The 27507-nt window shown below is 37.7% G+C and overlaps 1 protein-coding gene and 1 pseudogene across 5 annotated transcripts in view; one reads left to right on the forward strand and one right to left on the reverse strand.

The window, feature by feature from the left end:
- Positions 1-27507, reverse strand: part of MACROD2 (mono-ADP ribosylhydrolase 2) — a 1944634-nt gene that overhangs the window by 704472 nt on the left and 1212655 nt on the right. The window lies entirely within an intron of this gene.
- Positions 844-2242, forward strand: LOC309871039 (heterogeneous nuclear ribonucleoprotein A1 pseudogene; annotated as a pseudogene). The gene has a single exon. The product of its transcript is annotated as a heterogeneous nuclear ribonucleoprotein A1 pseudogene (transcript).

A 27507-nucleotide genomic window follows, 5' to 3' on the forward strand; every position in this document is an offset into this window, starting at 1 on the left:
TTCCTTCATTCCAGAGCTTAGTAAATCTTAGAGACAAATAGGAAATGTGTCTGGTCAGAACAGGTGCTTAATAAATGGGAAGAAATATTAGTATAATAATTCATGATAAAAGGGTTTAAATTAGAAAGAGGTTCCCATGCTACAAACCACAGGTGTCCTTCAAAAACGATTGGACAAATAGTTTAGTGGTCAACATACATGTGACACACAGGCATCACATAGCGCTCCATTACCTCACCCACCCTCCCCACAACAACCCCAAATTATGAGTGATATAAAAACGTGTTATTAACTCTCAAAGGAGGGGTGCTGTTCTAATACCCTGAGCATTTCCCTGATCTCTGACCCTCGAATCCAAGCAGCTCTTCTTTCTCCACCTTCCTCACAAAGAAATGAGAGTGGCTGACCTTCTTCCCCAACAGAACTGTAACATTTGGAACAAGTTATTTCATTGCCTTTATTAGGCATAAAATTCAGCCAAATTAAACAGCCGTGATTATTCCACTTTTACCGTAAGAGTGCTTATTGCACCTTGCTTTGCAGGAGTCCCAGAGTTTTGCAGATTTTTTCCAAATGCAAAATCGTTGCCCAATTATGTCCTGCTTTCTCCTTGAATTCTGGCTACATTTCTGTGAACTTGATGTCTGTTTTTTAAAAAGGCCATATTTGTGCTTAGATTGGGTCCTGTTTCCTTCAATAATCATAATGAAGAAAGTTTAAGGTTTTTTTTGTTTTTTCATTTTTTTTTGTTTGTTTGTTTTTCCTAAAACCTGCAATAAATAATTAGTAGGAGTTTCTTTCCTTAAAGGCAAGAGCTGAGGGAGACTTTAAAATACATTTTCTTGCTTTCTGCCTGTGGACGCCGCCGAGTAAGCATCGTTAAAGTCTCCCCTCCCACCGCCGTCATGTCTAAGTCAGAGTCTCCCAAAGAGCCTGAACAACTGCGGAAGCTCTTCATCGGAGGTCTGAGCTTTGAAACAACCGATGAGAGTCTGAGGAGCCATTTTGAGCAATGGGGAACACTTACGGACTGTGTGGTAATGAGAGATCCGAACACCAAGCGCTCCAGAGGCTTTGGGTTTGTCACCTATGCCACTGTGGAGGAGGTGGATGCAGCCATGAATGCAAGGCCACACAAGGTGGATGGAAGAGTTGTGGAACCAAAGAGGGCTGTCTCAAGAGAAGATTCTCAAAGACCTGGTGCCCACTTAACTGTGAAAAAGATTTTTGTTGGTGGCATTAAAGAAGACACTGAAGAACATCATCTAAGAGATTATTTCGAACAGTATGGGAAAATCGAAGTGATTGAGATCATGACTGACCGAGGCAGTGGCAAAAAGAGGGGTTTTGCTTTTGTAACATTTGATGACCATGATTCTGTAGACAAGATTGTCATTCAAAAATACCATACTGTGAATGGCCACAACTGTGAAGTAAGGAAAGCGCTCTCTAAGCAAGAGATGGCTAGTGCTTCATCCAGCCAAAGAGGTCGAAGTGGTTCTGGAAACTTTGGTGGTGGTCGTGGAGGTGGTTTTGGTGGGAATGACAACTTTGGTCGCGGAGGAAACTTCAGTGGTCGAGGTGGCTTTGGTGGCAGTCGAGGTGGTGGTGGATATGGTGGCAGTGGGGATGGCTATAACGGATTTGGTAATGATGGAAGCAACTTTGGAGGTGGCGGAAGCTATAATGATTTTGGCAATTACAACAATCAATCCTCAAATTTTGGACCCATGAAAGAAGGCAATTTTGGAGGCAGAAGCTCTGGCCCTTATGGTGGTGGAGGCCATTACTTCGCCAAACCACGAAACCAAGGTGGCTATGGTGGTTCCAGCAGCAGCAGCAGCTATGGCAGTGGCAGAAGGTTTTAATTACTGCCAGGAAACAAAGCTTAGCAGGAGAGGAGAGCCAGAGAAGTGACAGGGAAGCTACAGGTTACAACAGATTTGTGAACTCAGCCAAGCACAGTGGTGGCAGGGCCTAGCTGCTACAAAGAAGACATGTTTTAGACAATACTCATGTGTATGGGCAAAAAAACTCGAGGACTGTATTTGTGACTAATTGTATAACAGGTTATTTTAGTTTCTGTTCTGTGGAAAGTGTAAAGCATTCCAACAAAGGGTTTTAATGTAGATTTTTTTTTTTTTTGCACCCATGCTGTTGATTGCTAAATGTAATAGTCTGATCATGACGCTGAATAAATGTGTCTTTTTTTAAAAAAAATAAAAAATAAAAAAAAATAAAATACATTTTCTTTTGTGTCATTCATGGCTTACATTTGGGCCTTCCTGCAGAACGTAGAAAACCTCTAAATATTCCTTAGAGATATACATGGGCGAAAGATCATGGCATTTTGAGCCTTCTTGCTGCCTGCTTTACAGTTACCCATACGACCTTTGGAGAGACATCTTGGAGAAACACCTGGGATTCACAGGAAAACCAGGCTATTGAGCCTGGCAATCCCCTGCAGACAACCATGACTGTTAAAATGGACTTTCAGCTATCCCTAGGCTGAGAAATAGAGCTTTAGTCTGATTTCTAAGAATAGAAATTTCAGAGCCAAATCATTGTCCAATTATTACACATTCATTAATAATGCAAACCAAACTAGAAGAATAAAACATACAGGAATTTTCAAATTTAGTAATGTGAAGAAGCCAGTGAGAGGTTAACGAGAAAAGATTAAAAGACAAGTTCACAAAGCACTTCACAAACACAATAACGCTCCTCTTTGAATTCCCTGAGAACATTCCTACATAGAGGTGGTTTAGGAATACTGCAAGCAATAATTCAAAATGATGATAGTATTAGTGATGATAATGATAAGCACAATGACATCTTTGAAGCACCTATTACTATGTGTGAAACCCTGTGCTAAGAGCTTTACAGGTTTTTATCTCATTTAATCTCATTTAATCTGGAGCAAAAATTCTCACAAATTCTAGGCAAAGGGTCAATATTGGGATAATCAAATTTTCTTGATACATAAATCTAGGACACCTGCCTAAAGGGCAAGGATTTTCATTTCAGATCTTTGATGCCACCACACAGGGCTTGGCCCAGAAGAGACTCCGCAGCATTTGGCAGGATTTCAAAGTTCAGAAATCTGAGTTCTTTCTGTGAAACGAACACAGTGTGATCAATTCTTTCACTGTTACTACATCATTAAAAACGATTACTACTTTATTTCTAAATTATTTATAAGGAATATTTTGCTTTCTACAATCCAAAAGTAATAAAAGCTTATCCCCCCAAACAATGCTGTCTTACAGAAATAATGGCCCAGATGCATCAAGATGATTGGGTGGGAATATTCATTGCAGCCCTGCTTGGGAAAACAAACATAAAATGGAGCCATTTAAATGTGTGTCTAGAGAAGAGAAAAGGAAACAAAGCTGGAACTTTTATTTCTTACATTACATAATTAAAAAATTAAGTGTTGAGGTAAAGGATAGTCAACAAATACCATATAGTCATTCTGTGGACACCTAAATTGAGTTGGGATCATGGGTAATTTTTCTTTCTTTTCTTTTTTTTTTTTTCCTTTTTCTATATATTTCAAATAACAAGTCTTTCAGTAAAAATAATAGTCATGAGGCAGCTCATGTCAGTTAAGCATCTAACTCCTGTTTTTGGCTCCAGTCACGATCTGGGGGTCATGAGACAGAGCCCCATGTCAGGCTCCACAGTTTGCTTGAGATTCTCTCTCTCCCTCTCCATCTCTCCCTGCTCCCACTTGTGTGCTTTCTCTCTCTCTCTCTCTCTCAAATAAATAAATAAATCTTTTAAAAAAACAATAATAGTCCTATTTTTGTCACAGAGTCCAGGGAATCGGAGTTGCCTGAGCACAATGCGGATTGGTGTGTCTTCCTAGGAAGGGATTTCAGACAGCTGTGTTTGCCAGCTGGACTTCTTTCACAGTAGGAGAATTTAACAGTAGAACACTTAGCACAAGTTATGTCACTGGTTTTCATTAGTCGTAAAAATCCAACCAAGTAAAAATAATAATGCTACTTCAAAACACTTTTACTGGAGGAGCCCTTACCCTGAACTTTATTTTTGCATCTGTCCCAGTGTTTTGTGAATATTTCTAAATGTAAATGGTTGTCCAGGATACTCTGCTTTCTCCTTGCATTCTAGCTAGAGTAAGTTTTGTGCACTTGAAATGCACTTATGAAAAGGCAGTATCTTTGCTGAAATTAGGTATATTTCCTTCAGTGATGATGAAAGCAGTTTAAGTTGTTTCCATATTCCCCACTGGATATTTGGAACCACTCATGGACTGCTGGGAGTTCAGGAACCTTCACTGCTCAGAGACAGGCCTGATCCTGCAGGTCAAACACAAATCACCTCTGTCTAGGTATAGCTTTGTGCCCTAAATGTCACTTCTCCCTTTTGGGACACTATCTGTATGGACTCAGAGCAGATGAAGGACTTTTTCAAAGCACCTTGGAAGCTTGTGCTTGCATTCTGCCTAGAATTTACAGCCCTGCATGGAAGGATCAGCTTATTCATTTGTTTCCCTTAACAAAGGACCATTTACCACCACCAAGCTACCTGTATTTTTACCAAGAGACTTCATATTCAGTAAATCTGATGTCTACTGTATGTTGAATCTACCGCTTTTGAGGACCCTCCGTACAGTTTTCCACAGTGGCTGCACCATTCCCACCAGCAATGCACAAAGGTTCCCTTTTCTCCACATCCTTGCTAACAGTTGTTATTTGTTTGTTTTTATGACAGCCATTCTAACAGGTGTGAGGTGATACTTCATGGTGGTCTTGATTTGCATTTTTCTTATGATTAGTGATGTTTAGTACCTTCTCATGTACCTGTTAGTCATCTATAGATCTTCTTTGGAAAAATGTCTACTTAGCTCCTCCACCTAGTTTTAATTGAATTCTTTTTGTTTTTACCTATTGGGTTTTGTAAGTTCTTTACAAATTTTGGATATCAACCCCTTCTTAAATATATGATTTGCAAATATTTTCTCCCACTTAGTAGGTTGGCTTTTAGTTTTGTTGATGGTTTCCCTTGCTGCACAGAAGCTTTCTACTTTGATGTAGTCCCAAAAGCTTTTTGCTTTTGTTGCCTTTGCTTTTGCTATCAAACCAATATTTTTGTCTCTGGAGTAGAGACAAGGAGAAAGACCGAAATCACTTTAGCAGAAGAATGAGGTCTGACATATCCCAAGGCTGAGGGTATGGATCTGTACATGTGAAGGAAACATAGCCGCATTACAACTGGACATTGAACTACTGGAGTCTAATTGTAATGGGTTCAAAACAGAGCCTCAGTCATGCCAGACTCCTTCACCATAAAAAAGGAAACTGTTGTGGTTTTTTTTTTTGTTCGTTTGTTTCTTTCTTTTGTTGTTGTTTGCTTTTTTGACCCTGGGCTCTCAACCTACTACAAATAGATCCTGATGGCTATATTCCAGTCTTACTGTTTCCAGACAAAGATATAGTAGCAACTCTTTCTTACTTCCCGGGGTCCACTTTAGTTCCTCAGATGATAAACACCTTTCCTCATGTCTCCTTATTCTTAGGAGTCATGAGGCAAATTTGTTTTATTAAGTCTTTAGAACTGTCTTAGCTCAATTCACCCTTAATAGAAGGGTAAAGACCATCCAGTCATTGTTATAATAGTTACTGTTTATTTAGTGCTTATGTGCAAACCAACCACTGTGATAAGTGCCTGGCATACATTATCTTCAATCCTTACAACTTTCCCAGGTTGATATTAGTATTCCCACTTCAAAGATAAAGAAACCAAAGCACAGAGTAATTACATAAATTGTCCACTATTGTAGCTGTTACAACAATGGGAAAGACAGAATTGGAACATACTTTTTGTTGGAGGACTCTAGGATCTGAAATCTCCCACCATTCACTAGACACTATGTTCCTATAAATACAGTACCCAATTGTCCAAGCCAGCAATTATATCCTGATACTCTAAGTTGCAGAGGAGAAATCAATCACCTAGCTACCCATGCTGCCTCTTTCATCTCTAGGCCTTCAGGAGAAATTGCCTTTTCCTCACCCAGAGATCTTTCATGCCTACTCAGCACTTTTCATACAAAGCCAAAATCTCACCTTCTTTGATGGCTTTCATTTTTGCAGTTCATGGTATAGAATGTGTCTGCTGGGGTAAGGAAGTTTAATTTTTAGAATCTCAGGAAGTAGTAGATTTCTTTTAACATATTTCAAGGTCAAGGAAGCAGCACAGACAAGAGTAAAAACTTCCCAATAGGAGCACCATGACAAGTCCAGGCTAACCAGGAGTAGGGATAACTAGAGTCAGAAGGGAGGGGCATTGGATGGGAAGATTGGCAACTGCAACATTATTCAATATAAGTGTACTTTATTTGGAAGTAAATTGCATAGATTATTTTACTCCTCAAATTGGAAAAGATAATTGCACTATTGTCTGGAAATGATCAATTTCTCTTCTCTAACTTGCAGACTGCATTCAGAGATTGTTTGTTCATTCCATGCCTCTGGGACCATGAGTTCCCACCATTCACAAAATAAATGTAAACAACATGAGTTCCCACCATTCACAAAATAAATGTAAACAACATGTATGTGCAGTGCTGAAGGAAAACAAAAGAGCAGCCTCTTAAAAGTGATCTTGCCATCAGATGTGTTTTTGCTTATTCTTTTTTATTTATTTATTTTTATTTTTTATAAACATGTATTTTTTGTTTTTGCTTATTCTAAATGCTTCACAAATTGATTATTAACAATAGCAAAAAAAAAAAAAAAACACGTCCTGAGAAATAGTTTACTTATAATTGATTATGACAGAGGAGCAGTGACCCTATAAATTAAAATAATTTTCCCTATGCGTCTTTTTTGAATGGTTTCCAATGAAATAGCCTTTTACCAAATACAATTCCAACTACAGTTTGACTAGATAGTTCCAATATTCTGTTTGATACACACCAGAAGGTGAGAGAGGAGAACTTTGGGAAACTATCCAATATTTTTGTGAAAAAAATCTTTTAATGAATACAAAGAATTGTGAAATATTAACACAACAGGACAGCTTTAAAGCCTCAAAATAGAAGTTTATTTTGAACACAGTTTTCTATAGCCATAGTCAATTTTTAAATTTCCTTTTTTTAGCACATAATTGTTTTTCTAATTAACTAATTAGACACTTTAGCAGGCTTAAAAACTACACAGGTTAACTACATAACTGTTTAATGGTTACTGTTACTGAAAAAAAAATGGTGTTAATAAGGGTTGAGTTCTTCAAACATGTTTTTCATTTTTCCCTTTTCATTTTTTCCTAAGAATATAATTCTGCTTTAGGCAGTGTTTCATTATAAATGTTAAGGGTGGGTGGAGTGGGAACAGATCCCAAGTTGCTACTTTGAAATCTAGAATTTCATAGACGGCAGTGTAGTATTTCCATATAATTGTATCTCAGTTAATAAGAACCTGTTTACTAACTGTGGTAGACCATCTGATGTCTTGGAGACACAGGCAGGTTTGTCCTGGAACTATTTCCGGATGGGCTCACCCATGCTGGACTATTACTGGTCTTGGGGTAGGGAGGCCAACCTGGCTACATCATAGATGAAAAAAGGAAGGTTAAGGCAGGAAGATCATCTTGCTCAACAGAGACTTAGGGTTCACCTACCTTTCATATTCATTCACTCATTCATTCATTCATTCATTCATTCCTCAGAGTAATGTATTAAGCCATAATACATGCCAGAAAAAGAGTTAGGCATTATATGGGCCTGCCTTTCAGAAATTGAGCAATCTAGTATAGTAGGCAGAGAAACGAGCAGCGAATTTTAATATCCTGTGATATATACTCTTCCAGATTTGAGCACAGAACTCTGGGGTGGGGGTGGGGTACTGGCTGTGGGGAGATGACTTCCCATGAAGCATGAGGAGGGCTTCTGAGAAGAGGTGACCTCTGCACCACAGTGACCAAGAGTTAGCCAAGTAGAGATGGGAAGAGGGGAGAGGGTTAAAGGACAGTTCTGCAGATAAAGTTATGAGATACTGAAGGATAGCTTTCCACTGAGGCTCTTGCCTGGCCTTGTCCCCACAACTGTTCCTACCTTCCTACTACCTCACATGTGAATGTAGCCCCTAGCTGTTTCTCTCTACCTCTCCTGATAAAATCGAAATTGCTCAGACAATGGCTGCTAAGCCCCAAGAACAATTCCTCCCTCTTCCTGCTAAGCATTTAATCCTCTTTCCCCACTTAGAACCTTTGTCCAACTTCTCAAGCCCAGGTATTCTAGAATTAAATAGAAGCTCATGCTAATGGTGCTTTGCTTGATTCCCCCTACCCTACCCCCTCCCTGAACCTTGGCCCCTACACATATAGAACAAAACAGAGGCAGAAGCAGGGATTCCATTTGGGTAACTGCAAGAAGTTGTGTGGCTGAGTCAAAAACTGGGAGGTGAGGGCAAGAGTGGTGGGATTTGGGTCTTTGAGGTAACCAAGAGACAGATGGTGGGACTTGAAAGCCAACTTTAGGATTTGGTACTTTGTACTGAGGCCCATGGATCCATTAAAGAGATCCATTCAGGATCCAGTGAAACAAAAAACAAGTGACATGACATTGAGACACGGAATATGTATGATTCTAACAGCAGAGTGTAAAGGAAGAAAAATGACAACCGGAAGACACTTGAGAGGTGACTTCAGTTTCTGAGGTGAGAGAACAAGGTATCTTGCCATTGTCTTTCACCATGTGTTTGGTGAGGATTCTACTGGGGACACTGACCAAGGCCTGATTGCAGCTAGTTAATGGGAGTCCCATCCTCTCTTACTGTATAAAGGAGACAGAAGCCCTTAGAATCATCAGCATAGTGCCTAGTACGTGATCAGTGCTTGGTAAACATCCATTGCCTTGAACTGAAATATTTTAGAAGCTACTAAGAGCTCAGGTTTATCGAAGTGAAGGGCAGTATGAGAATATACTATCCTCAAAACCTAAAGAGAACCTGTATTCTTTTCACATCCTCTGGCATGACTAAAAAAAAAAAAAATGACAACAGAAGCAAAAGTTTTCAAATGAACATTTAATGTGTTTCTATACTTTGCAATCCCAGTTTATGGATTTTTTTTTTTAAGTTTATTAAAAGATGCTTAAAAAAAAATATGCCCGTTTTTCAATTGTGCCACCATCTGGGCAAACAATGTAAATATTTACAAGCAAAATCTTTGGGTAAAGATTGATGTTCTGCAGTATGTTGAAACCTGATAGTATTGCCTTTCAGAATTGCCCCTGGTTCCCTCTATTGCACTCCTTTACAAAGCCTTTGAACCAGCATGCAACACACTCCGGGAACATTAGCAGATGTTAAAATATTTTATTAGCTGATTTATCAAGCTATTGAGGGCCATTCTTTGAAAAATGGGGAGAGAATCCAGACACAACAGAAGTTAGAAAAATCAGAAATCAACCTTTGGAACAATGGTAGCAAGTAACTTTTTTTTATTTTGTTAACATACCAATGTAATTCAAAACAGACCGATGTCTGTGTGAATGCTTATAGCTGCTGCTTCTTCTTCATAATTTTTTTTTTTTCCCCAGTTAGAGAAGGTTTAGGAAATGTGCTGAAATGGAAAGGAAAAGGAAAGGGAAAGGCAAAGGGAAAGGGAAAAGGAAAGGAAAAGAAAAAGGAAAGGAAAGACGTTACAAAATTTCCTCATCTGAAGGCTGGAAGTGTAGCCATCCTTTCAGATAATGCATATTCTTTCTCTGGGTCTCATTTTGAGATACAAATAGTCTGGGGAAAGTAAATGGAAGTAAGTCACTTCCAATTTCTTGTGAATGTGCTTCTAACATGTCATCTTTAGAACAGGCAGACTAAAGCCTAAGGAAGATATTGACTCTTGGAAAAGGCTGGAGAGCTTGTAGGGTGATCAGAAAGCCACGCTCAGCCTCTCTTCCTTGAAGTTCTGTGGCCAAGGAAGACTTATCAACTACACTACTAAAAGAACATCACAGTATGACTGTTAATTCATGTAATGATTTTCATCTACAATATACAAAGCATAACATGCATTAATAACTAGGATGAACCCAAACTACTGACCTTTTTGGAATCCTACCAGATCATGAATCATCAAATATCTGATTGAGAACAGTCCACTTTCTGGCTCTTCTTAAAATACCGAGTTTTATTTTGAATTTACTGTTCTTCAAAAAGCCACTTTCTATTAAAATTCACAAAGCAGAGAGGCATAATCAGAGGAAATAGGAAGACAGAAACATCTTGTCAACCAGACTGACCCAAACTTGATTTTGTTCTGCAAACGATTGACTTCAAGTTACCTTTTCTTTTTTTGGAAGCCAAATCAATTGCTTATAAGTCTCTGCCATTTAAAAAGTCATGACGGGCAGTTCCTGCTACTTGTTAATACTAAAGCAATTGTTGACAATTGTTCTGGATTTCAACGTCTAATTAAAGCTAAGTGTTTGGATTTGCATACAATAAACAATAGAAGTGACTTGCATCACCAGTCCCACAGGCATAATCAGCTTCACAATACAATATCATTAAAACTTGCATGCTAATTATAGCTAATTGTTCCATACAAATAAAAGCCATTTCATTCAGAAGATAGACTTTCTTCCAACAGCTTAAGTACTGTTGTTCATCTAAAAAGACCCAAGATGCTTAAGGCACCATAAAAGAAAAATCATTCAGGAAAGAGTTCTGTGGTTTGTCTCCTAAGTTACAAAAAATTAATTAATTAATTAATAAAATAAAATCAGTCTAGGATTCTTACTGAAAGTATTCAGCTCCTTAGTCAGAGCAAGCCAATTAGACTTAATGCTTATTAATTTTACTTGTCGGCAGAATGTGAGGCTGCCCAATTAGAAATGAATAAAACAAGCATCCATCAGTTTTGGTTAAACAAATTTTATCAATAGCATTAAATCCCAAAGAGGCCCTTTAGAAATTTTTCCATAATTAATTCTGGAAGGACACATGAACAGTAAAATACCACATGTTTGATGTGGACACTAACCTGCCCTTCTCCAAAATTAGTGCTAAATACTATAAATCCAATGACTAACTATCCACAGTGAAATGGAAAAAAAAAAAAAAAGCTAAAATAGAAGTCATATATAAATGGATTACTAGAGCAGCACCTTGTTTATTTTGGATTTAGAGCTTTCCTGATTTGATTCTGTCTTACACTGAACCTGGAATTTTTTTTTTTTAAGCAGGTATCATCAGTAGGTATTATTAAAAAAAAAACAAAACCTTTCTTACTGAAGTAAAGTTGACATAAAATTGTTACATTAGTTTCAGGTATATGACACAGTGGTTCAATAACTCTATGCACTATGCTATCCTCATCCCAAGGGTAGCTACTATCTTTACCATACAACACTATTACAATACCATTAACAATAGTCCCTGTACTGTACTTTTCATCCCTGTGACTTACTCATCCATAACTGGAAGACTATAGCTCCCACTCCCCTTCATCTATTTTTGCCCACTGCTCCCCTCCCTTTCCCCCATGCCCAACAGCAACTGCTAGTTTGTTCCTTATATTTATGGGTCTGTTTCTGCTTTTTTGTTTGTTCATTTGTTTACATGTTTTCAGATTTCACATAGAATTAAATTCATAGAAGAAGTAAAATGGTATCTGTCTTACTCTGTCTGGCTAATTTCATTTAGTGTTATACCCTCTAGGTCCATCCACATTGTCACAATCATGCAGTTCATACAGAAATGCCAAGGGGTTGTGGTGTAGTCATATTTTATCTACTCCTTGGAAATAATAATAAAAAGTTTGAATAACCCCACAAATTATGGTTTATTGTCCACTGGGAAAACTCAGCTAGTAAAGAGAGATTTTAAATTAATACATATTTATGGATGTGACTTGTTTCTTAAAAGGAAAATTAGTATCAAAGAGGAAAAATGAAGCTAAGTAAACACTGTACTTTTTAACAGTAAAAAGAGTCAAAAGGTATTTCAGGGGAGATTCCATTCCATTGTGCTACATTCTATTCTATTCTGTTCCCTGCCTACAGCCTAAGAAACAAACAAACAAACAAACAACAACAACAAACAAAACTAGATGCTGCTTCTTCAGATGCATCATGCTCAGCTAAAGATATAAATTGTGATATCTCCCAGATTTCATTCCATGTCTGGGGTAAGAGAAAAAAGGTATAGAAGAGAAAAAAAGAAAGAGAGGGCAAAGACCCCTGGGGGGATGAAGGGGAACTTCAGATGTATGACTAATAATTAGAGGCTCTGCTCAGTTTGGGTGCCTGATTGGATCCCAATCCTCTCTGTCTTCCCAATCTTCTGCTTAACTGTCCTTAGCTTTTTCTTCCAAAATAGTTTCAGTGTTCTGACATCTGAACTTATGGCTTTAAAAACAATTAATTTATAACATCTTGCCAGCACACAGATGATTTGCTTTTCAGACTTTTTAAAAACCACCACCACAACAAACACAATCAAATATCAAGTAAGTATCTTGTATACACTGGTCCCTAGTCATAATAGTAATAGAAAACTGCTCCTGAAATGACACTTGGAAACCACCTATTTCACCTGTCCTTCTACTTATCACCATTCCTCCAGTCCCCATTAGACTTTGTCTCGCTGGACTTTTCTCTTAATTTATAGGAGCCTTACCTCAAACATCTTCTGTCCTTAACTTTCCTCCACATGGAATACCCCTATTCTTCCTTTCTCCTACATTTCATTGTTTTTTGAATTTTTGTATTAATAAAATAAGACCCAAGACTTGAAAATAAAGCAAAAAATAGTGTAATGTCACGTGGGGGCAAAGGCCCCCCAAGAATTATCTAGAGGGAACACACTTTGTTCTACTGATTACTATTGATAAAAGAACCCAAATATGGTGAGGTTACCTGCTGTTTTGTAGATTTTTATTCAGGAGAGATGAAAATAATATATACTCAGGAAAAATAATAATTTCAAAAGTTATGCTTTATTGCCTTTAGGAAATTTAACTAGTTTTATACCTAACCTAGGAATCTTACCTTAATATTCCTTTATTAAATTGCCTAAACATATCTAGCCCCTCAAATGCTTTCTGTATTGGTTCTATCATATTGCTATTTCTCTTAATGAGTTGAACAAAATCTTGGATATTTTTCTGTTTGTGCAAAACCACAGTTTTAATGTTTTGAAAATTATACTTCAGCAGTAATCAAAAATTTTTTATATACTTCTACTATTTATCATATTGTTTAATAACTGGTTTTACTTTTTAATCATACTGTGAATCTTTCAGAATCACAGACTTTTATTTCTACATCTACAGCACACAACATGGGTTCCTAGAACTTAATAGGTACTCAATAAATGCTGTTTATATGTTGCTGAACTTAATTTCATGATTCCACTCATAAATAAAAGGAGCAAAATAACTTAGATTTGGTCCCAGAGACTTAATATTTAATATTTGTCTCTCCTTAGTTTGGCATCCATGTCCCTAAATTTAAGGTTTTGTTTTAATTCATGCTACCTAATATGAAATGGAACCTAACCATGTGTGTGTGTGTGTGTGTGTGTGTGTGTGTGTGTGTGTGTATGAAAGAATCTACCTAAAAAAGAATCAGATGTGTAAGCTGGCTTTCTTTTTGTCACCTATATTTAATAAAAGGTGTATATATATATATATATACAAATATGTGTGTGTGTATTTATATATGTATATATATTCTATTATATATTTTATATGTTATATATTCTATTATTGACTAGGATACTAACATATCCTTGTGAAGAATAGGAAAATTAGCTAAGAGAAAGGAAAGAGACCACAATGTCATCTGCAGTATGGTTTCCACAAATTCTCCTTGCATAAAAACTGTTGATTTAACAATAAAATTTGAACTTGCTTCTTCATGTATAAAGCTAGTAAAGAACTTTTTTTCCTGAAAATTGACTTCTTTTCTGGGCCAAATGCCAACGAATTATAGTACTGAATATGTGACAAAAGAAAGAAAGAAAAACAGACATTGACAGCAGTAACCAAAAGAGGCTTCAAATGTTAAGGAATTTCTGTCATTTCAAAATAAATCCAAGTCTACAATATTCATGTCACTTCACTGAAAATTCCATGGTTAATAGGACTTCAAAAACCTTGTTTGATCAGTTTCTGTATCTTCTTACCAAACATAATTCTTAGAAAGGATTTCTGTTAGCCAGAATGTGTATTTTTTTATTTTAAAGATTTTATTTATTTATTTGACAGACAAAGATCACAAGTAGGCAGAGAGGCAGGCAGAGAGATAGGGGGAGGCAGGCTCCCTGCTGAGCAGAGAGCCTGATGCGGGACCCAATCCCAGGATCTTGGGATCATGACCTGAGCCAAAGGCAGAGGCTTTACCCCACTGAGCCACCCAGGTGCCCCCAGAATATATATATTTTACTTTTTAGTTGGCCTAAATTACTATAAACTGCTTGAAGTTTTAAGTAATGAGTAAAATTTTTTTTCCCAATTTTCCTACACAATTAGAGCCTTTAATCTTTTTTATTATTTTCCAATCACTAGACTGCAGAGATAAAACAATATGCATTTTATTTTAGGTATTAATTACATCCTTTATAGTTGCTCAATAACTTTATTTTCCATGCATTCAATACCAAATCCTAATGTCTCAGACTACCTACTTCAATAATGTAGCTTAAGGACTCTGGAAGAATTTTTCAGAAAGTATGGATAAAATCCACAGACATTCTAAATTTCATAGTTAAAAAAAAAAAAATCTGGCTGAACAACATCACTTTATAAATTTTCAAATACAAAAGAAAAGGACACTAAAAGCTGTGAAAAAACTCAATATAAACAAATAAGACACTAGGAAAGGTGAAAATAATCAACAAGCACTATTTTGTAGAATTACTAATTCACTTTCTTCTAGAACTTACACAACTACCATTTCAGTATAGTAGACACCTAATGGATGCTCAGCTAGTCAACAATGTTGGTTACCTGACATTAGGAAACCCTCCAGGAATTAAGCAAGAAAAATACTTAAGTACAAAATACCTGCACATGAGTCCACGTCTTAGCCTTCCACTTCATTTCTATTAATTTTCTGTTGACTCACAATTCCAGGTTTTTTTTGTTTGTTTGTTTTTGTTTTTGTTTTTGTTTTTGTTTTTGTCTCTGGTTCCATAGGATGTAGAAGTACCAAGTGACAGAGGCAAGAGAAAAACCAAACCAGTGTATTCTCTCATCCTTGTACTACAACAACACTGGGATCAAACATACTTGCCTATTTCAATGTTGGAACCAGCCAAAAATCACTTAGTTTCTTACTCCAGGAAATACAGGTTCTTGTAAAATATAGCTGTGAACCAACTGAAATAATTTGCTTATTAATACCAATAGCTTAATCATCAAGGGTTACTTTAGGTCTCTCATCTTGCTCTGCCCACCAGTCTATGGCCCTAAAGTCTACCAAATTCCAGTCACTTCTATGTCTTTGAAGACCCACCTTAAAATCACCCAGGTTCATACCATCACACAGTTCATACCCTAAACTATAAATATTCTATCCAAATTTCCTCATTTTGAAACACTATCAAGATGGTGATTTGTCATTTTACAGTAAGCTTTAATAAACCCAGCTTTGTTTGATCAACAGATTTTTCTGGTGGATTTTTGAGAGATTAACAGTACAAACAGGAACACTGACAAGAAGTAGCACCACTGGGACAGCAAACATCTAAAACTTGACAAATCAAGCACAGGAATTAAAATGTGTAAAATTCCAACTCAATAATATCCCTCTTTATTACAATAAACTCTCAGAATACTCCTATATTAATATACAGGATAAAAATGAAGTTCATGATGATAAATGACTATGTCAATATAATCCTAAATCATGTTCAATATAATCCATTTAAGAAGACAGGGAAATGTATACTACATCTTACAGAGTTCTTTCCAAATTAAGTATTATTTTAAAGTTTTGGTTAATAGTTAAAGCTTTCTGAAAAACTAGATTGTCCAGGTAGTGTATTTGTAGGGGTTTCATTTAGTTGAAGTACCCCCATATTGTGTTCACTCAGTTACCAGCTTCTGAACTGCTACAGAATGTTATGCCTTGGCCTTAAATGATTCACAATTTAAGGAATTAATGTTTTGCAAATGGTAGGTTAAATCCACAGGCTTCGTGTTTGTCATCAAACAGAACCAGATTTTATCTTTAGCTCTGCAGTCTTCTAGACTTATGACCATGGGCAAATTATTTAACTACTTGGTTAATCTTTGTCTCTTTTTTTTTTTTAAAGATTTTATTTATTTTATTTGACAGAGAGAGATCACAAGTAAGCAGAGAGGCAGGCAGAGACAGAGCGGGAAGCAGGCTCCCCGCCAAGCAGAGAGCCCGATGCAGGGCTCGATCCCAGGACACTGAGATCATGACCCAAGCCCAAGGCAGTGGCTTAATCCACTGAGCCACCCAGGTGCCCCAATATCTTTCTCTCTTAAAAAAAAAAAAAAAGATAACTATACCAACCTCACAGAACTACTGTGATGCTTAAAATGTGGAGTAGTTAGCACCCTGTTAGATGAATGGAGGACCTACCTAATGTACATATTAGCAGGGACTACTGTAAGTATTTACATGCATGAACTCTTAGATTTATGACTGATGAAAGAGCTACTTATGTCCCTGCTTAACAGATGAGAAGATTGTCTCAGATCATGACCCACCTTGAAGAAGGGGCACGGTTAGCAAATGGAGAGGTGAGACTCAAATCTAGTCAGTTTGCTCTATAGACACACTCTTCCCCACTGTGCTGCTAAGCAACAAATGATTCCAAAACCAAAGACAATGAACACTTCAAAAGATCACTTTGCATTTGAACACCCAGCAAGTTATTAATTGTTTTGGCTGACACATCTTGATCGTCTCCTTTATGATGAAAAGTCCTCGAGATAGTTAATGGAATTTGCACTATTTACAAAATTTTTTTTTTAAACTGTAAGAGAAATTTAATCAAATATCTCTTAACCTAGTGAAATCCCACTCCTTTGTCTCTCAAGGCATAGAGAGATAAGCCACATAACCAGGTTAAAACTGCACATTGAAGGTTTCATTAAAGGCCTCCTTTCCTTGCAGGTGGAAAAGACATTTTAAGATATGTGCTCCTTCCTGTTGGAACTAACTGAATGAAAGCATGATGGAAAGGAAAACATTAAAGTCTTAGAAGTTATATCTGTTGGGCTGGCAGAAAGGGCTACTTAAGATGGCGAAAGTTCCTGCCACAAAATCTGAACTGGGACAGGAGAACGAAGGCCCATGAGGGAGAAAGTTCCCATCACAAGACCTGAGCTCAGACAGGCGAACAAAGGCCCAAGCAGGAATCTGAGACCTTCCCGCCCCGGGCTCCCATGGACCAATGGGACCCTGACAAGGAGGAATCTGAGACCCCCACCCCGGCTCAGTGGGCCAATGGGACCCCTACAAGCAGGTGAAATATCCAAATAAGGGAAACTTAGCAAAAGACCCCTGAGCTCCCCTCGAGACCCCTTAAAAGCCCCCTCCTCCCTGCCTTGGGTACGACTTCCCCCACTCTGCTTTCCAGAGTCGCGGAACCTTGCCCGAGGGTGCACACCTCCTCCGGGCACAACTTTCCTGGCTCCCCTTCTCCTGAGCCCTGAAACTTTGCTGGAGAGTGTTTTTAATAAATCTTGCCTTGCACCCACTTTGCCTGGTGTTGTGTTTATCTCGCCGGAAAAAAACTTTACAATATCATGGAAAATTCATCTGCAGGTGATACAAGAATAGAGGACAGAGTGATCTATAAAATTTGAAAATAAGGTTATTTTGGAAAATAAATTAAATAAAATGTACCTGAATAAATAAAATCACCCTGTGATAAAATAAAACAATGTACTTTAAGCTTTGCCTAGGTGGCTGAACAATTTGAGGTAATACTCAAATTTGAATCATGGTGAATAGCCTGTGAATGTGGTCCTTATTAATTCCCTTTTTCCTCAATGGGAATAAAGATTGTGACATTCAGCATGGAGAAGGGACTCTGAAGGGTGAGACTATATCAGTTTTCTACAGTTGTGTACAGTTGTCTCAGGGGAAGGGATGTTCCAGCCCAGGGGGACGTCCCATGGTTATGGTGCAGGTGGTAGCTTCCATGCTCATAACTAGATATGCTAGTGTTCACTGTCTTACAAATGGTGTGGGCTGTTTTCTTTGCAGTTAACCTAATAATTTAGCTTTGCATAAGATTTAACATAGGGAGATAATACATTATGTTACAAATCTGAAGTTTCTGGGGCTCTTATATACCTAAGTTTCTTCTTCTATATCCACAAATCAACCTTTTGGCCTATAGATCAGGGGTCAAGAAACTTTTGCTGCAAAAAGTAAGACAGTGTCTGTGGGTCATATGGTCTCAATTCCAACTACTCAATTTTGTGCAAAAGCAGTCAAAGATAATATATATAAAAAAATGGGATGACTGTTTTCCAATAAAATTTTATTTACACAAACAAACAATGGTCCAAATTTGGCCCACATCTTATTATTTTGCCAACCCTTGCTATAGACCGTCGGGATCTTGTGAGTTAATATGATAGACAGAAAAGTGAACTTCCAAGGATGTCCACATTTAATTCCCAGAATCTGTGAATATGTTACCTTACATGGCAAAAAGGACTTTGTAGATGTGATTAAGTTAATGATTTTGAGATAAGGGATTTTCCTAGATTGTTTAGGTGGGTCCAATGTAATCACCAGTGTTTTAAGGGAAAAGAGGGAGGCAGGAGAGGCAGATTGAAAGAAGATGTGATGACGGAAGTGGAAGTTGTAGTGATATGGTCTTTAGAAACTGGAAGAGCCAATGCACGGATTCTCCCCTAGAGCTTCCAGAAGGAAGACAGCATTGCCAACTCTTTGATTATAGCTTAGAAGGACCCATTCTGGATCTCTAAACTCCAGGTACCTAAGAAAATAAATCTGTGTGGGTATAAGCCACTAAGTTTATGTAATGTTAATATAAGCCACTAAGTTTATGATAAATATCATAGCAACAGGAGGAAACTAATACATTTGGGTTGGCATTGGTCTGCATAGGCCTCTTTAAACTTGGAATGTGTGAAGGATTGCTCTGTGTCCACTTGTCTCAGTTGGAACTATTTCTAGAATTCTAGCCCTATGTGATTTCCAAGTTAGGTCTGAAAGGCAGAAGCAAAGTTGCAGACATTACTCTCTAAAGGTTGTAATCATTAGATGCAGTTAAAATCTTGCATGTAGGGGTATATGAGTTCCAGGTTGGTTCTCACTCTCCTCTACCAGTTTCTGAGACTGTTGACCCACAGTTGCCCCAGGCCAGCCACAGATGCTTTAACATGGGGCGATAATACATTGGTCCTACAGTGGTGATTGCCACACAGAAGCCAAGATTCCGATTAGATTCTTCCAAACCTTCTCTTTACCATCCTATTTTGGTAACTGGACATACTTGCTTATTGGAGTAACTGGTTTGTGACTCCCTTGACCCTTCCCTTGTCCAGGTCCTTCCATACAAATTAAATTCTAATTCCTATAATAAATATCTAAGTATACATAAATAAAAATATATTAATAAAGTATATAATAAATATAATTCCTGACACCAAAATTTATAATGGCTCCAATTCCATGATTAATTCCTGACTGATACAGACTACTATAACAAAAGAAAATGCTGGGGGCACCTGGGTGGCTCAGTTGGTGGGCAACTGCCTTTGGCTCATGTTACGATCCTGAACCCCTGGGATTGAGTTCCACATCAGGCTCCCTACTTGGCAGGGAGTCTGCTTCTCCCTCTGAACCTCCCACTCTCCCATGTTCTCTCTCTCTCTCTCATGCACACACATAAATAAATAAAATCTTTAAAAAAAAAAAAAAAAAAAGCAAATGTTGGACCTATAGGTCCAAAGAGAGAATGTTTTGTCTGTGCCAGAGTAATACCATGGCATGAAATAGGCCCTGGTGTGTAGACAACTTCTCTAAATGGCACCTTTTCTTAGGACTCCCACTACAACAGCCTGTCCACAAATTTGCACATAGAAGCCCTGAGGGGAAAAGGGAAACAGGAATCCAGTTCTGATTTCAGCTCTGCCAGTGATCCCGGCCAAGTTGCTTAATCTTTCTGGTGATGTGTTCACATCCAAGAAAATGAAGAAGTGAGTTGTTGACTGTTCACAATTATTTGGTACCTTTTCCCTGAAGGATGATTACATTTCCTTGTTTCCCTGTCCTACTGAATGTAGGTATGGCCATAAAACCTGCTCTAGTTAATGAAATGGGACGGTAAGTGATGTAGAGAAGCTATAAGAACCGCTTTCCCTCTTTCACTTTGGCTGCTGTTACAGGCAACATTCTAGCAACAGGCAGCCCTGTCGGCCTAATCCAAGAGTGAAGGGGAGAGAGCTACAGCTGCCTATGATGGACATGCAGCCCACGTAAAGACTAGAGATCTGTGGCTGGAAGCCACTGAAATGCTGGAGTCACTTCAGCATGACCTGGGCCAACCTGACTGATCTAGGACTGAACTAGATGCTCCTTCAATCTCAAATATCCTAGTTTGTAACAAATGTCAAGATGAGTTTTTAAATAAGCAATATATATGAATTAATTTTTTTTAAATGCCCATAGTCACAAATAAAACAGAAGCCTAGTATATCTGCCCAAAATTAACTCACAGAAATGCATGCAATATAATGATCTTTAATTTAGCCTTTTGTTTATGTGGTCCCTAAAATCTACATAACAGCAAACACTTCAAATGATTGAATCTTGAAATAAATACACTGATTGACAAAGTTAGTCAGGGCTACACAGACACCATTTATGCACCCTCTTATAAAAGACTACCTAATTATTTTTTATTTCTACTATCTTCTTAATATAACTTCCTGCTTTGAGCTAAAGAATTCATACTTGGGGCTTATCAAGCTCAAATAGTAGCAATTCAGAGACATTTAATTAACTGTGTGGTGGGTAGTTGTATTTCTTTGGTTGTTACCTGGAACTTTCTCCATTTAAAAATTTAGAATAGTATCTTGATGCCTAAGAATCAGTCTCTTAAATTTGAAAATAAAATAGGTTAATACTGACTTTTTCTTAAAGCTATTCACTTGGAAATGAAGATGGGGAAAAAAGAAAGTAAGAGGCCGAAGGGCAGCAGAAGAAACAAATGTTCATAAAATATCACTGAGAACAAGGAAATTATCTGAAATTCCAACTTCTCTCAATCTTTGCAATCTTCTCTAAAGCTGGTGTAACAGTACTCCAGTCCTTCATTAGAGGTTATAGGGGTCATAATTTGTTTTATGGCTTTTGTTGTTATTGTTTTCTTTCTCCTCATCCTAAGATTCTCAGTAATGCCAGATGTGCTACAATTCCAGGGAGCAGCATGTTGTAAAACAGTACACTTCATGTTTATTTTGTGAGAGTTTGCACTGAGGAGCATTTAAGGCTGAGGACTTCTAACCAAGGAATGAGCAGACATAGCGTTATCATTTATCTAACGTTGTCACTTTCCAGCAAACGAAAGCATGACAGCTTTTCAATGGCAAAGGAATCCATTTTGATTTGAAATACTGAAAGTGGTTAAATAAGTAGAATTTTGGATATTGTATTCACCTGTTTTGATCATCTGACCCCTACCCTCTTTTTCAGAATTCTAAAAGAGTTTCTGAATTCTTTCTAACTCAAAATTAGAATTCCAATCCCTGTCCTCCCTTACCTAAGGTGCCTTCTGTTTTCACAAAGTGGGAAAGGTTCCCATTTTCTGTAGGAAAAACTTCATCCCACAGTCTCTTTAGAATAGTCATTGAATCTTGATATGTACAAGTTAGGCTTTTATAGATTAACCATTCACCTATTCATCCACACTCATTCCACAAATATTTACTAAGTTCTTTTGCTATGTACATGTTAGGCAATATGTTTAATTGTGGGTGTTAGTGGTGAGCATGACTGAACTTTTCCCTACCCCCAAGGAGCTTGTGTTCAAGGGAAAAAGAAGAAAATATTCACATAATCATACAAATGTAAATGTAAAACTTCCCTAGGGAAGAAAAGACAGAGCTGAGATCCGAAGGATGAGGAGAGCAAATGACCCAGGTGAAGGGGGAGGGAAGATCTTTCTAGACACAGAGGGTGACTTGTGCAAAGATCCTCTAGGATATACAAAGGTACCGTGATAGAAAATGTTCAAAATGTAAATAAGAAAACAAAGAGTAAAGGCTAATTATTATAGTCTTATTCTTTCTTACATTCATCCTCATTTTTTGATTTACTCACTCATTCATTCACAGTTTTTAGAGAAATTATACCATGCTAGGCACTCATGCTGATTAATGATAAGTTAAATTAACATGATCCCAATAAAAACACCAGCAAGATCATAGCAAATGAACTGTCCATAATCATAAAGCTCATGGAACACACAGACTAGAATGACAAACAAACAAGTAAATCACCACTGGGGGTTCCACACAAAGAGTGGCACACAGAAGCTATAGACAGATGCTATGGGGACCCAGGGTCGTATAAAGCTTAGCTGGGGCAAAAAGCACCAGTTAAGGGAATCTCATTCCAGCAGAAGTGCTCCTTATGATGAATTGTGGAGTTCTAGTTGACAAGATTAAAGAGTAAAGACACTAAGAAAGGTAATTTTGGGAGAGGAAAAGTTTCATGCTAAGGAATAAAGGTCTGATGACCTCCCCAGATCTTCCATGGAGTGAAAAATTTGTATCTGAGAGTAGAAGCAGAGGTGTAAGAGGTTGCCAAGGGCCTTATGCATGCACCTGGCGTAGAGGGTCTCCAGTTCTCCAGTTTTTCAGTTCACAGCACCCTCAGTGTCATAGGCATGGCTGCCCATAAGCCAAAATTAGATGACTAAGGGTCTTTTTTTTTCTTCTAAAGATTGTATTTATTAATTTATTTAGAGAGAGTGTGTGAGAGGTGGTTAAGGGGTACAGGGAGAAGGAGATTGAGAATCTCAAGCTGACTCTGCCCTGAGTGTACAGCCTGATGCAGAGCTCAATCCTAAGACCTTAAGATCATGACCTGAGCCAAAATAGACCCATCCTCTTTCCTAAACATCATTTACTCTTCCTTAAGAGGCCTCTCTCCACTCTCTCCCTCCTCTATTAAGATGATACTTATGCCTGAATTCAAAGCCAATTCTTTGAGTTACTTATTTTTTTCCCTGGGTCTCTCTCATGTATATGCAGGGCATACCTGTTAATAAAATTCTACTTGTTTTTTATCTTATTAATCTATATTTTATTACAGGAGTCTCAAGCTAAGAACTCAGAGGGTAGAGGGAAAATTGTTTTTCCTCTTATATGGGGCAACCTCTAACAAGGAGTGTAGGGTTGGTAGAGAAATACCCCAGATGCCTTCTCCCCTGGTAGAACAATTCCAACATGGGTTCTACAACATGGTTTCTCAGAGATTCCATGGCTAGACTGCCTCAGGTTCCATTAGTAATAATCTCCTTACTGTCTCATCCATTATAGGTTTTCCTCTTTCCCATCTCATTTCCCAACTGCCTCATGGTCCGTCCTGGGAAAAATGAACTTTCAATAAATTTCAAATGAATTTCAAATAAATTTCAATAAATTTCTTGAAACTATATACTTGTTTAGGGTCTGCTTTAGTGAGAAGACAGAAGGGTATGAGATATTAAGGAGGTCAAATGGGCTGCAACAGATGGCTCATTGGAAGGAGAGGAGTGAGATAGAGAAGTCCAGAATGACTCCTGGATTTCTAGCTGTACATCATGGTTCTGCCGGTGACATTCACAAAGGCAGTGGCTATAGGAATTCAAGCAGGTTACCCCCATCACACTAAGACTGAGGGCACTCTGGGAAACACAGTGGAATTTCCCAAAAAATAGCTGGATATTTAGTTATGAAGATCAAGAAAAAGGTCTTAGCTAGAGCTATCATTTGGGAATCAGGAACTTGTAGGTAGTAATTTAAGCCCCAACACTGCCAAAGTAGTAGGTTTGATTGACACTTCTAAGGGAAGACATTTTGCTGATCAGGAGGAGTAGAGCGTGAATGAAAGAAGTCACAAGGGGCTTAAGCCAGAGAGGTGGCCACCAAGACTTATTAAGAAGGAACAACCAGGTAGGAAGGAATTAAAGAGAGTGGAGAATTATTCTGGAAGGCAAAAGAGACAGGAGTCCTAAAAGAATGGTACTCGTGTCAAGTATTGCCAGGAGTTCAGGTTGGATGAGGGCAAAGAAGGGTAGGGAGGACTGTGCGGTAATCATACCTGAAGAGATGCAGAACGCAGCCCTGAGAAAAGACAGTCTGGGAGAGAGGACACGCCATGGTGGCCTAGAAGCAGCATGGAATGAACTGACCTCAACTCTGCCTCTGTGTGGCTTCCTGAGATGAGTTTACATTCTTCTTCTTGAAACAAGAAAGGGACAGCATTGGATGCCCTCAGAGGGTGGTGCTTGGAGTCCATTCAGTAGCCTATAGACTTTACTTAGTGTTCCAAATAAAATATTGATTTCAGAAGGAGGAGGAGGAGGGGGAAGGGAGGGAGAGGAGGAATAGGGGGAGGGGGGAGTAGGGGGGAAGGAGGAGGAGGAGTAGAAGAAGAAGAGGGAGAAGAGGAAGAAGGAGAGGAAAAAGAAAGGAAAGAAAAAGTCTCAGCAAAGCTCATTTGGTCTCAGTTGAGCATCCACTGTAGTCAGGGCTCTGTGTCCAGGGGTCCAAAGAAATGGAGATGAACCAAATGCAGCTTCTGACTGTCGGGGCTGTGTAGTCCAGTCAGGGTTTTGCAGTTATAATGCAACTACTATTAACATGTAAAGTAGATAGTGGCAAGTCTCAACAAAAACTCTATTTCTCTACAGCTCTCCTGTGTCTTCTATTTTTTAAAATAATTTTTTGGTACAGTTTATAACTTTTCTGTAAAGCTTTTCACAGCAAGTGTCCTGAGTGACAGCAGACCTTTATGTGACTTTACCCGTGACTGGACTTGAAGATAATTTTCATGCAAACTCTCTTTATCTAGTTACAAACACTGAGGCTTGTGTACTTCTCCATGCAGTGGCATGGATTATTGAATATGATTTAGATTCTATGGAAGTTTCCAGTTTTATTTCATTCTTACAATAATTCTCTGATATAGGAAGGGCAGGGTTTTTGAATTTTTTATTGAGATATAATTCATATAACATAAAATTCACCATTTTAAAGTATGCAAATCAGTGTGTTTTTTTTTTTTAGCATTTTCACAGAGTTGTGCAAACATCATCATTATTTGACTCCAGAAAATTTTCCTCACCCCAAAGAGAAACTCTTTGCCCATTAGCAGATAGCCCCCATTTTTCTCTCTTCTCCTACCCCGAACCCCTAATTTACTTTCTGTTTGTATGAATTTACCTATTCTGGATATGTCCCACAAATGGAATCACATGTGCCCTTTAGTGACTGGCTTCTTTCATGTATAATGGTTTCAAGCTCCAGCCATGTAACAGCCACTTATTGGTATTTCATTCTCTTTATTCCTGAATAATATCCCACTGTATGGATGGACCATGTTTTGTTTATGCATTAATTAACTGATGGACATATGGCTTGTTTTCTTTAGGTATAACTCTGCGTTTAACCCATGAGGAACTGCCACCCAGTTTTCCATATTGGGTGTACTCTTTTACATTCCCACTGCGATGTATGAGAGTTCCAATCTCTCCACATCCTTACCAACAGTTGTTCTTTTCCACTGATATCATTAAGGGAAGATTTTATTATCCCCATTTCACAGATGAAGAAAGATGGGTTTACACAGCAATCAATCAGGTAGAAAAGCCAGAACTAAAATATTAGCTTTCCAATTCTTAGGTCAGCTTTCTTCCGGTGATCCCACAAAGTCATTCTGAAACCAGGTCAATATCAAGGTGTTACAAAGTCACAGAACAATGCCCTGACAAAACTCAAGTATGATATAACTCAGGGAGGTGATGTGGATTTACAGAATACACATGTGTGTGTGTGCAGAGTACACACATTCACACTCATAAGGGTACACGCCAGTTATAATGCTACTGGCTTACAAATGTACTCCTTAGAATTCCAATGTACTAATGAGAAGCTTTCAAAGAAGTCAAATTTAAATTATAGTAATATCTTTGACACTGAGAGAAGATGATTCGTTAGCATTAAAAACATATCTTTGAAGTTGATTTATGATGTGGTTCTAGCCTGTGATTCGTTGTATCTGGATACTTCTATTCATGCTGCCAAATCAGTTACTTTAGAAAGAAGCACAGTATTTTCTGGAGCTGAAGTATACAGTTCTTTAAACTGCTTCTTAAATTGTCTTGAGGCATAATATCTTTAAATTTTCTTTATAATACAGGTCCTTAGAAAAATACATAGTTAAAGCTTAGGGATTCATTTGACTATAATTTAAGCCAAATTTGTCAAAACTGGAAATGCTGTCACACAGGTCGTATGACTAGAACAATAAAATTTGCAGTGCCTGGCCCCCAAATTAGTCATTGACATTTTTTTTTTTAATGGAATAATAGAAATACATTTCTAGAGCCATAAAATCATCCCCTTCACTTGTCTTAGGAAATTGATGGAATATATGTTCTTGTTTAAAGCAATAGAAGGGTGTTGATGCAATATGTCAGAACCCTTACACTGGATGAAAATTTCTAGCCCAGAAGACATGAACTCCAGAAGAAGACAGCTAAGATTGAACCTTGAGAAAATGTCTCTCTCTATATTTAAATAGAAACAGTATAATGTGAAATCTAAATGAAGGCATAGAATAAATATGGAGTTATCCATTTCAGATACTTATTCTCCATGTTTCATATTAATACTATCATAGTGAATAGTTATTATCATAATGAATAATGAAGTCATATCTCTTAATTATTTACAGCAAGTCAATGATACCATACTTTGGTGATAATGTCATGGGTATACATTATGGAGAGTTCTACTGAGTGAGAATATGAAATAATTTTCCTAAGTAATAGCTTACAGTATTCAAATGTGTGTGCAGGTAAACCAGTAGGCTAATTGGAAATATTGGCAAGCTTTTGCTTAATTTGTATCTATTGCCAGATACTTTCGATTTTAGGTAATGCAGAGAAAGAAATGTTGCAGTTTGCCTTTACCACTGTTTAAAAGAAAGAAGGTTTCAAATTACCCATAATTTAAAAAACATGTCATACTAGGCTTGAGTTCATTAAAATTCTTTTTTTTCCTGTTGTTGTTGTTAGTTAAAATTCTTAATACCAAATGTATAATCAGATCCTGAGAGCTTTTTGACTTTTTAGCAGAGAAAATCTATTGGAATTCCTGAAACTCCTTTCTCTAGGAATGTTATGCTTTTTTTTTTTTTGTCCAAAACCATAACTTCTGAGTGACACACATGAAGTGGTGAGAAGGGAAGAAGTGTCTGCCTATTCAGCCGTAGAAGTCAGACTAGTCTGGGGATCA

This window comes from Mustela nivalis (assembly GCF_964662115.1).
Source record: "Mustela nivalis genome assembly, chromosome: 8".
In the NCBI taxonomy this organism is placed as follows: Eukaryota; Metazoa; Chordata; class Mammalia; order Carnivora; family Mustelidae; genus Mustela; species Mustela nivalis.